An 11,309-nucleotide genomic window follows, 5' to 3' on the forward strand; every position below is an offset into this window, starting at 1 on the left:
AACCATCCCCCTCAGCTCCAGCGCAGTACCCTTTCACCTCCCCACAGGGCAGACCCAGTCAGCTCCTGAGGTGCTTCTAGCCATCCCCCTCAGCTCCAGCGCAGTGCCCTTTCACCTCCCCATGGGCCAGACCCAGTCAGCTGCTGAGGTGTTTCTAACCATCCCCTAGTTCCAGCACAGCAGAAGTCCATAAAAGCCCAGCTTCATCTCAGGCTGGAGGGTCCTCCTGCCTTCAATCCTCTCTGTGTTTTGGGAGTTAATAAAGGCTTCTTTTATCTTTCCTAGCTCTTTACTGCACTGTGGAAAAAACTATCATTTACTGCTTTGGATTAATAGTAACTCCATGTTAAATTTTCTATCTCAACTGATTATGCTACTCTTCCAGGAGAAAATTCTGCTGCTATCTGTCAAGTTTAAGGCAATGGAACCATTAGCCACAGCTTGCTATTCTGACATGCAGAAGAGAGAGAAATGTGTAAATCAGGAGAAGAAAGCGGTCTTTAAAGATATAACTATTCTAAGTAGTAAACAATGATAATTATCAAATACATATTTAGGGATTAGATATTTTTTGGCTTTTATTGTTTGGCTTGGTTTTTGAGACAGGACCCTGCCAAATGGTTCAGGTTAACCTGAACTTACTAGCTAGCCCAGGCTCGCCTCAAACTCACGGTCTTCCTCCTGCCTTAGCCTCCGAAGTGCTGGAATTATAGGCATGTACAGCCAGAAACAGGTCTACATACATGATCGTTTGGTTTTGTTTTTGCAGGTGTGGTGGCACTCACCAGCACTTACGAGGCTGAGGCAGGAGGATCATTGTGAGCTCGAGACCAGCCTAGGCTGCAAAGTGAGCTCAAGGGTCAGCAAGATAGTTCAGTGGACTAAGCACCTGCTTAGGCAAGCTCAGGGACCAGGTTCCATTGCCGGCACACATGCCCCCTACCAGGTGCACTCAACCAGTCACCAAGAACTGGCATGGTGGTGCATGCCTGTGATCCCAGTGCTGGGGAGGCTGAAAACAGGAAGATCACTGTGAGTCTAAGCTGTGGACTAAGACCCTGTGCCAAATACATTTTTTAAAAAACTGCAAAATTAAAGGTAGACCTATTGAATGCCTTCCCAATTTGCTATTCTCTCAACTCCTAGCAACTACCATTCTATTTTCTACTTTCTTCCACTTCAAGTAGAATCATATAGAATTTGTCTTTTTGTGACAGGTTTATTTTATGTAGTGTAATATCTGTTTAAAAAAAACTCATATCATCCAGAATGATCTCAAATATCCTTTTGTTCTGTTTTGTTTTTTTGATAGAGGGTCTTGCTATGTAGTTGAGGCTGGCCATGAACTCACTAGGTAGCCCAGGCTGGCCTTAAACTCCCAGGAATCCTTCTCTGCCTCCTGAGTGCTGGAATTACAGACATGCATCACCATGCCTGGCAGAGGAGGAAACATTTATGAACATGGCTGCTATAGGAAGAAACTGGGATAGCCAGCAAATTGAAGAATAGTATGAAATTTGCTGACAAATCTAAGAAGTGAAGAGGCAGAAAAATATATCAATATAAAACTTCGAATCAGTAGGAAGAAATATTCCTTTGGACTCCAGATGCTAATGTGAACATGAAACAAGCTAGTTAAAACAGCTGTGAAAGCCTTGCTGTAGAAAGCCCCTGACTGGTCATTATCACTAAATAGGCTCATCAAGAGTTCACAGTAGACTGAAACCATACAAGTACTTGGGATTTTAAAAAAAGCTGCATGAATGTAATGAGCATAGAAGAACCTGCAGTGATTTCTAGTCCTTTCAGAAACAGGCAAGGACTATGGCTGGAGACAAAACCCTATACATGTGAGCAGTGTAAGAAAACCTATTCTGATTTTAGTGAGAACCTCACCCTAGAGAGAAGACCTTTGTCTATAAGAGAAGTATGACAGCCTCCAGCATACCTAGTGATGTTCAAATCCATGAAAGAAATCACAATGGGAGGAATCGTGTATATGTATAAACAATGTGGGAAATGTTTTCTTTGTCCTGTATTCAAATACATGAAATAAGACATGCTTGAGAGAAACCCTGTGTATCTAAGGAATGTGGGAAAGTGTTAATTCATAGTAATTAGTTTCACACACATGAAAGAATTCACAATGGGGAGAAACCCTATGTATGTAAGCAATATGGGAAAGCATTGAGAAGACAGCCATTGTCAAATACACAAAAGACTCACACTGGGGAGAAACCCTATGTGTGTAAGTAATGTAGGAAAAGCATTTGGTACATACAGCTATTGTCAAAGACATGAAGCAAAAATCATAGTAGTGGAAACCCTATATATGTGGGAAAGCAGTCAGCAAATTAAGCCAATACCAAATACATGAAAGTCACACCAGTGAGAAATCTTACGTGTGCAAGCAGTGTGAAAAAGATCTGCTACTAACCTTTTTGTTGTTGTTATTTATTTATTTTTGTACTTTAGGGAAGGGTCTACAGGGTGTTCAGGGTCTCACTACTAGAACAGACTCAGTGATCCGCCTGTTTACAGCCTCCCAAGAGCTAGGATTTAAGGTGCACTACCATGCCCAGTGTTAATTGCTGCCTCAGTGTGGCAGGGAGGGTCAGGGAGGCCTAGGGATTGAACCCCTGACCCTTGCACTTGCTTGCAGGTGCTTTAATCCGCTGAGCTATTTGGCTGGCCCTTAACCCTTCGTTTTGTTGACATAAAAGAACTTACACTGGAGAGTAACCCCATGCACATGTGCAGTGTGGGAAAGCATTCAGCAGACAGTGTCAGACACATGTAAGAATTCACACTGGGGAACAATCCCATGTAAACCATGTGGGAAAGCATTAGCTACTAACTTCATTTTGTAGACACAAAAGTACACCTGGGAGAAATCATATATATGTAAGCAAAGTGGGAATGCTTTTGGTACAAATAAGTATCATTGAATGCAAGAAGGAATTCACACTAATGAGAAATCCTACATATGTCAGCCTATTTTGAGAATCCCGCAGCAGTTTCTCAGGTAGTGGAGACCTGCTCAAGTAGTAACATGAAAAGTTTGATCTCAATTTTTTTTTTTTTTTTTTTTTTTTTGCAGAACCAGGGATTGAACTCAGGCTTTTTTGTGCTTGCCAGGGAAGCACTTATTCCACTGAGTCATCTCCCTGGCCCCTGACTTGACATTTTTAAGCAACTATCTTTGAGCATATTTTTTATTTAAAATATTTTACATATTTTTTTAATTAAAAGAGGTGAACTGAGGGGAGCTTTCGAGTTAGCTCAGTTGTTTAAGCACCTACTGGGGCAAACCCAATCAGGTGCAGGGGACTGTGGTTCAATCCCCAACTCCCCATGCCTTACTGGACCCGCTCTTAAGGAGCCTGAGCCAGCCAAAAAAAAAAAATCCTCAAAAAAGGTGAACTGAGGGACCGGGGAGATGGCTCAGTAGAATAAGTGATTGCCTAGCAAGCACAAGGGCCTGAGTTCAATCCCTGGCTCCACCAAAAAAAAAAAAAAAAAAAAAAGGTGAACTGAAATGTATTTGTCACTTCCAAGTAGAGTTAATATGTATGGAGTTTGCTCTGTTTCTACAATTGGGAATTGAAAGCCACCAAAAAATAAATTTTAATTGTTTTTTGTTAATTGTTGGTAATTTTTTTCACTAGATTTGGTTTAAGTTCTTTTTTTTTTCATAAATTAACAAACAATGATTTTTATTTATTTATTTATTTTTGTGTGTGTGTGGCCAGCTCAGCCCACCAGGGGGCGGGGCTGGCTGGCCTGTGGTGCTGGGGGATTGAACCACGGTCCCTGTGCTTTTCTAAGCTTGTTCACCTTGTTCTAGGTGCTTTAGACCACTGAGCCATCTCACCAGCCCTGGTTTAAGTTCTTATTACATATATTCTTATGTGTATCCAGAGAGATTTTTTTTTATTTGCATGCTATTTTATAGTAAGGTATATATTTTTAGAGATTTGAGAACATGTGCTTTTTTTATGTATTGAGTATAGTGCCCACAGGGTCTTACTACACAGATCTGATTCAGAGTGAGCCTCCTGTTTTCAGCCTCCCAAGCAATGGGATTACAGGTGCACGCCACCACACCCAGTCTCAATCTCCGTCTCAGTGCACCCTGGGGGCGGGACAGGCATGGCATGCAGACTGGGGATTGAATCCTGGTCCCTGCACTAGCCAAAGCAGGTGCTTAATCCACTGAGCCATCTTGCCAGCCTGAGAACATGTGCTTTTGACAAAGTTCAGTTGTTCTTAATCAATTTCCAGGTTGGCAAATGTTTTTAATATCTGACAAGATACTACATATATCTCAACATAATTGTATATTATATAAAGTGCATAATTTGCCTAATTTTCTTTCATATTGAAACACATATTTACATAGAATATTTTCTTTCCATCAAAAAAAATTTAGAAAAATGACATGCCCTTCACAACACTCCCCAGTTCCATGAGTTGAAGTCAGCTGTGTTGTGTGTTAGTCACGTTAACAATCAGATTTCCAGAAGAAAAAAAATGCATACACAGATGTACATCAGTTCATTATAAAGTCCACTGTTACAAAAAATCTGTAGCACACAACATATAAAATATGTAATTTTTATGAATTTTCTATGGCAAACTGATTCTTACCAAATACTTTCTTGGAATTTGGCCAAATTCCTTTGTGTAGTATGGGCATTCAACCCACAGCCTTCAGACTGAGATATATCCCATAGCCCTGTTTAAATTTTTTGAGAGAGGGTCTTACCAGTTTGGGCTTAAACTTGCCATCCTCCTGTCTTAGCCTCCCAGAGTGCTAGAACTACAACCATGTGCTGCTACATTTGACTTTTTGCCAAACTCTTGAATCAATCAACTTACTGTTGCATTTAACAAGCAAGTATAGCTTTTGTTTTGTTTTGTTTTTTACAGTATTGGAGACTCTGTGTGCGTGCATGCATGCGTGTGCGTGTGCGTGTGTGTGTGTGTGTGTGTGTGTGTTTATAGTATTGGGGACTAGACATGGGGCCTTCACAGAGCAGCAGCATCTCTGGCCCCTTTATAAATGTTTTATTTCAAGCGCTTCACTGGCAAGCGCAAGGGCCTGAGTTCAATCCCCGGTTCCACAAAGAAATAAATGTTTTATTTCAAGACAGAATCTCTGTGTATTAAGTTGCCCTGATGTTCTTGTTTTGTCTCCTGCTACCTTTGACTTTCCTCAGATAGTCTTTCTTAAGTAGCCTCTGGAGTTTGTGGTTCTTCTGTTGTAACCCCATTAGTATACTGGAGCCTTCCTGGTATAGTTGTAAGACTGAGGTCTAAGGCGAGAATTTCATAATTCTCATCATTAAGCCTCAATCTTTCCTTGAGTTTTTGTACCACTGGGCTGTGACTTTCACAAGTATCTAGTATCCCCACCACCACCATCTTAGAGAATCAGGAAAGCTAAAAGAGACTGAAGTTGGTTGCTTCCTTTTTCCCACACTGGTTTTGACTATGGTAAAGCCCAACTCTCTAAAATTCCCCCCTTGAGTACAGATCTTTGTTATGAACAGAATTCTCTGGGTGTTAATTCAAAAAAAAGCTTTTCTTTTGCCCCTGCTGGAAGCACAGGGGATTTTTTTTTTCCTAAAGTCTTCATAGTGAGAATGTGGTGGGACTCCTAAAGATAAATTCTGAAAAATACAAGAGATCCCTTAAAAATGTGCCTTCAGAAGTTTTTATAACACTTATAATCCCAGCACTGGGGAGACTGAAGTAGGAGGGTTATGCAATTTGAGGCCAGCCTGAATTACATAGTGAGTTCAAGACCAGCCTAAACAGCAAGTCTCAAAAACAAAGAAACATATAGAAAAACTAATTCATTTATAGTCTTCAACAATTAGTTGTTTTATCAGTATTTCTACCAACTGCTAGTTCCTACTGTATTTTTATTTTAATTTTTTTTAACATTTAGTGTGTGTGTGTGTGTGTGTGTGTGTGTGTGGCCAGCTCAGCCCACCAGGGGGCGGGGCTGGCTGGCATGTGGTGCTGGGGGATCGAACTGCGGTCCCTGTGCTTTTAGACCACTGAGCCATCTCTGGCCCCTCCTATTGTATTTTGTACTCTCATTAAGTCATGATTTTCTGTTTTCCTGTTCTGATTTCACTTAGGGGGTCATTGCTCTATGACTTCATTTCTCTGATGTGTATAAGAAATATTGTTAAATTTCATTTGATTGGCTTTTTTCTTGTTTGGCTAGAACCTAGGGCCTGATTAATGCTAGGCAGGTACTCTACCACTGAGCTATACCCTTAGCCTAGGTGTGACAACTTCTAATGTCTGCAGATCCAATTGGAAACCAGAACACCTCATCAATTGTATTTGTCTATAAAAACTGTGATATGACGGTGTGCATCGCTTCTCAATTTCATAAGCAGCAGTGTTGTACTGGTAGCTTGAAATTAGCCATGGTGACTTCACCATGAAAATTGGCAAATGTTAAACAAAACTGGATTTAATAATTTTTGTCTAGAGTTAATGAAGTAGAGAAAATGTTAATAATGTAGATTAAAAGTGCAGCATACCTACACATATTGTCAACAGCACAAAAAAAGTTGAAATACTCTTCCAGTTTTCAAAAATTGTTATCAAATTTAACAAAGATCTTGCTCAAATCATTGACAAAGGAGTGAAGTTCTCACCTACATATCATTATTTCATTTTTTTCTCTCTCTTTTTTTTTTTTTTTGTTTGTTTGTTTGTTTGTTTTGCGGAACTGGGGATTGAACTCATGGCCTTGCGCTTGCCAGGCAAGTGCTTATTCTACTGAGCTATCTCCCAGTCCCTCACTTTTCTCTTACTAAGGCAAATGGAAAGTATCAACCAACATTGAAGGGCCAGGGAGATGGCTCAGTAGGATAAACGCTTCCCTGGCAAGTGCAAGAGCCTGAGTTCAATCCCCAATTCCACAAAAAAAAAAAATTGAAAAAAAAATTGAAAAAAAAATTGAAAAATATACTCAAAACTGAGCGTGTTGGCACATGCCTATAATCCCACTTCTCATGAGGCAGAAGCTGAACCATTACTGGGTGTTTCAGGCCAGCCTGGGCTACATACTGAGTTAAAATTCAGGCAGCTGAACGATACAGTAAGAACTTGTCTCAAAAAAAAAAAAAAAACTGGGTGTAATGGCACATGTCTGTAATCCTAGCACTTGAGAGGCTAAGGCAGAAAGATCCCTGTGAGTTCAAGGCCAACCTGGTTTACATCAAGAATTTGAGGCAGCGTGGACTACGTGGTGAGATCCTGTCTCACAAAAACAAGCAACCCAAACCTAGTCAGAAGTGCTCAGCCAAGTGAGGTGCTACTGTGATGGCCTAAACCCAAACCTTTAGCATAGGTGTTGCCATGGTAAACTCTAGCTGACCCTATTTTTGGAAGAGTTGTCGAGACAGACCTACCATACAGAAGAAATATATGCTGAGAAAGCTGCTGACCCTAAAAAACTTCAGCTGGCCCGAGTTGTAAAAACAGGCCTATCATATGGAGAAAATATACCCTGAGAAACTGCTGACCCTAAACAATGACAGGAAAAAAGTAGCCAGATGTGTAGCAAGAAACAAATCTGTTGGACAGGCAGGCTGGGTGCTAATGTGGTTGACAAGCAAGATCTATTGCATATTCCCTCTATATACACGCCCTCTTCCGGTCAGCACTGCTCACTTAGGCTCTGAAACGGGTCTGTGCTGAGGGTGGCTGAGCTCAGCTAATAAAAACCTTCAGATTTGCATTGGCTACTTGGATTCCTATATTGATTATGAACTCACAACATTACATGTTATCATCCTGGCACTGTAGCAGGCTGAGGCAGGAAGATCACAAGTATATAGCAACAGGGCCGGGGAGATGGCTCAGTGGAATAAGTGCTTCCCTGGCAAGCACAAGGGCCTGAGTTCAATCCCCGGTTCGGAAAAAAAAAAAAAAAAAAAAAAAAAAAGCAACTTACTGAACTCTTTTAGAATATTTTGCAGAGTTTACACACCTATAATGTTTAAATGATGGAACTTAACCAAAAAAGGGGATACAGATGAATGTCCATTTTGTATCTGTGTATTCAAAGTGGTTAGGATAGATATATAGTTACATTCTCTTAATGAATAGAGGGATTTGTTCTAATGGTGTTTGTAAACAGGATATCAAGTCCGCATCTTGTACAGCAAATAACCACTAGGAAGAATGTGTGCAATGTGTTAATTATTGAAACTGTCCTACTAATTTGGTTTGAAACTGTCTCATTGCTATTTGTTTCTCAATAAAATTATGGGAAAAAATAATGTTTAATTTTCTGAAAAAAAAAAACCAATAAGTATATAGCAACAGGAAGTAGGAAACCAACCTAATTCCAACCATATAAACATAAAACACATGCTTTACCTAATATGTTATGTCTGACTTTCTGTAAAAAATGTTTACAAGGAGGCCGGGGAGATGACTCAGTAGAATAAGTGCTTCCCTGGCAAGCGCAAGGATCTGAGTTCAATTCCCAGTACCGCAAAAAAAAAAAAAAAAATGTTTACAAGGGATGCTAAGCGGCAAAAAATATAGTCCAAAGAGACAGAGCAAACAGCAGAACCAGATTCATATATGGCAGAAATTTTGGAATTAACAAACTGAATTTAATGTGTTGAGTCTAATGGAAGAAATGGACAACATGCAAAATCAGATTGGTAATGTAAGCAGAGAGATAAAAATTAAGAACCAAAAGGAAAATCAAGAGATCAAAATCTCCAACAGAAAGGAATGCCATTGGTGGGCTCCTCAGACTGGTTGGACTTTCCAGGAAGATGGCAGATAGTGAACAACGGGGAAACAGCCCCTCTGTGACTTGGCATCCAGGCCCTGAACACAAGAATGTGAGGAAGAGCGGAGGGAAGTGGATCCCCGGTACCCGTTAACGATGTGAAGCTCAAGCTGGAGTCCACAGGGAGCGCCAAGAGAAAGACGGCGCGCAAGTAGGAGTGGCAGCTGCGCCGTCTCGCTGAGCCCCCTTACCTACTGTGTGGGTGCGGCAGCTGAACACCCGACTGCTGGGGACCCAGAGGCTTCCAGGGAGACGTGCACTAGGGGAGCATCACTGCGACACAGCGGACTGCGGGAGCTGGTGAGCTGCTCGGGTTCAGAGGACCCCTCGGAGAAGGACTTGGCCGGCCGCCCTGGAGAGGGCCCAGCTGAGCTCAGCACTCCGGCAGCTGCAGGCGGGCTCGCACTAGCTGCTCCCAGTGTCAGGGCAGGGCAGAAGGGAGTTCTGGTCCGCTGGCGGTCAGGAAGCCAGTTTTAAACCACCCGGAGACCCAAGGAGTGGATTACAGGATGAACAGATCAGATTTCAACCTGAATTTGAGTGGTACTTAAGGTTCAGGCTTGCTGGGAATCAATACAGATGTGGGCTCCTTATGCCGCCTCTGTCTACCAGTAATAAGTAACAGGCCCTGAACTGAGCTTTTGTTGTTGTTTTGGTTTTTCTTTCTTGTTTTGTTTTTTCTGGATTGTTTGTTCTTGTTTTTATGTGAGTGTGAATGTGGTTTCTGGTTTTTGTTGTTTGGTTATTTTTATTTTTTCCTTCTCTTCCCCTTCTTTTTTTCTCTTTTTTCTTTTGGTGCCAGGGATTGAACTGAGGCTCTTGCGCTTGCCAGTCAGGCACTTATGCTGCTAAGGTATCTCCCTGGCCCTCCTGTCTTCTTCACCATGTGCCCAAGGTTCACATAATCTTCCTTTGTCCTCCAGCCTTGCTTATAATCTCTTCCTCATATGTCTCTACCTTTCTCCTTAACCCTTTTTAAATCTTCTCCCTTGAGAGTAAAATCACAATTCTGAGGGCATATTTATTTACTGTATACAATTTTTATGGCTTATTTTATTTATTATTATTATTTATTTATTTATTTTGGCCGAACAGGGGATTGAACTCAGGCCCTTGTGCTTGCCAGGTAAGCACTTATTCCACTGAGCCATCTCCCCAGCTCCTTTTTCTGTCTTATTTTAGATTTTGTTATATAACCACAAATATAGTTCACACAGTTAAAGGTGGTAAATTAATAGTTGCCAGTTTGTCATTTTCTAGGCTGTTTCATGCTATTGTCACTGTTGGTTGTGTTATAAGTAGCCAAGGTGACCTAATTGTTCTAATCTGTGTTCTTCCTAGTATGCCAAGACTGAGACTGCCTAAGGGTCATAAAAAATACTATCAGCCAGTACCAAGAAAACTGAGCAAAAAAAAGAAAGAAAACTGGGCAACAGCAGTTTCTTGTCCCAATGAATCCAGGAGGTAGGATCTTTTTTTTTTTTCATTTTAGGGCAGGGTCTACAGTGTGTTCAGGGTCTCACTACCAGATGGAACTCGTAGTGATCCACCTGTTTATAGCCTCCCAAGTGCTGGGATCACAGGTGCGCGCCACCACACCGAGTCTCAGTCACTGTCTCAGCAGGCCTGGGGATCAAACCCCTGGCCCCTGCACCTGCTTGCAGGTGCTTTAATCCACTAAGCCATTTGGCCAGCCCAAGAGGTAGGATCTTGCAACAGACTCAGAAGCCAACTACAACTGGAAGACACCCATTCTGACAGGTAGTCGTTTCCTAAAGGTTCTAAATACTAGAAATAAAGCTGCCTGCTATAAGCAATTTACAAGTATCAACCCAGGAATCAAACTAGAAAAAAACAGAAAATGAGAAGACACTTAAGATTTACCTCCAGATTTCCAGCTCACCAAAGGCAAACACAGGGACAATGAGGTAGAACAAGTTGAAAGACATCCACCTGGACTTTCTGACATAATAACAGTGGAAGAAACAAAGCAGATGAATAAGGCAGGGTATGGTGGCACATGCCTATGATCCTAGCACTCTGGAGGCTGAGGCAGGAGGATCACCACGAGTTGAAGCGAGCCTGGGCTACACAGTGCACTCTAGGCCAGCCTAAATTGCACACAAAAATCCTGTAAAAAAAAAAAAAAAAAGCAGATGAATGAGGCTCTAGGAAAAACTAAAATCAGAAATCTCGTATCTACAGAGATGGTGATTATAAGAGACGTGAATAGTGACTTGAGCAGATAAAGATCACTAGACTGGTTATAACTAAAGAAAGAATCAACTGGCTTGATAATATGTCAACAGAGCTGGACCTGGTGGTGCGTACCTATAATCCTAGCACTCAGGGAGATCAAGCAGGAGGACTTCAAATTCAAGCCTAGTCAGCAAAGTAGTGATTTAGTAAGAGAGAGTCTCAAAAAAACAAAACAAAAACCCTCTGACGATGCTAGGCAATTTAGCAA

This window comes from Octodon degus, unplaced genomic scaffold (assembly GCF_000260255.1).
Source record: "Octodon degus isolate 3935 unplaced genomic scaffold, OctDeg1.0 scaffold00100, whole genome shotgun sequence".
NCBI classification, from domain to species: domain Eukaryota; kingdom Metazoa; phylum Chordata; class Mammalia; order Rodentia; family Octodontidae; genus Octodon; species Octodon degus.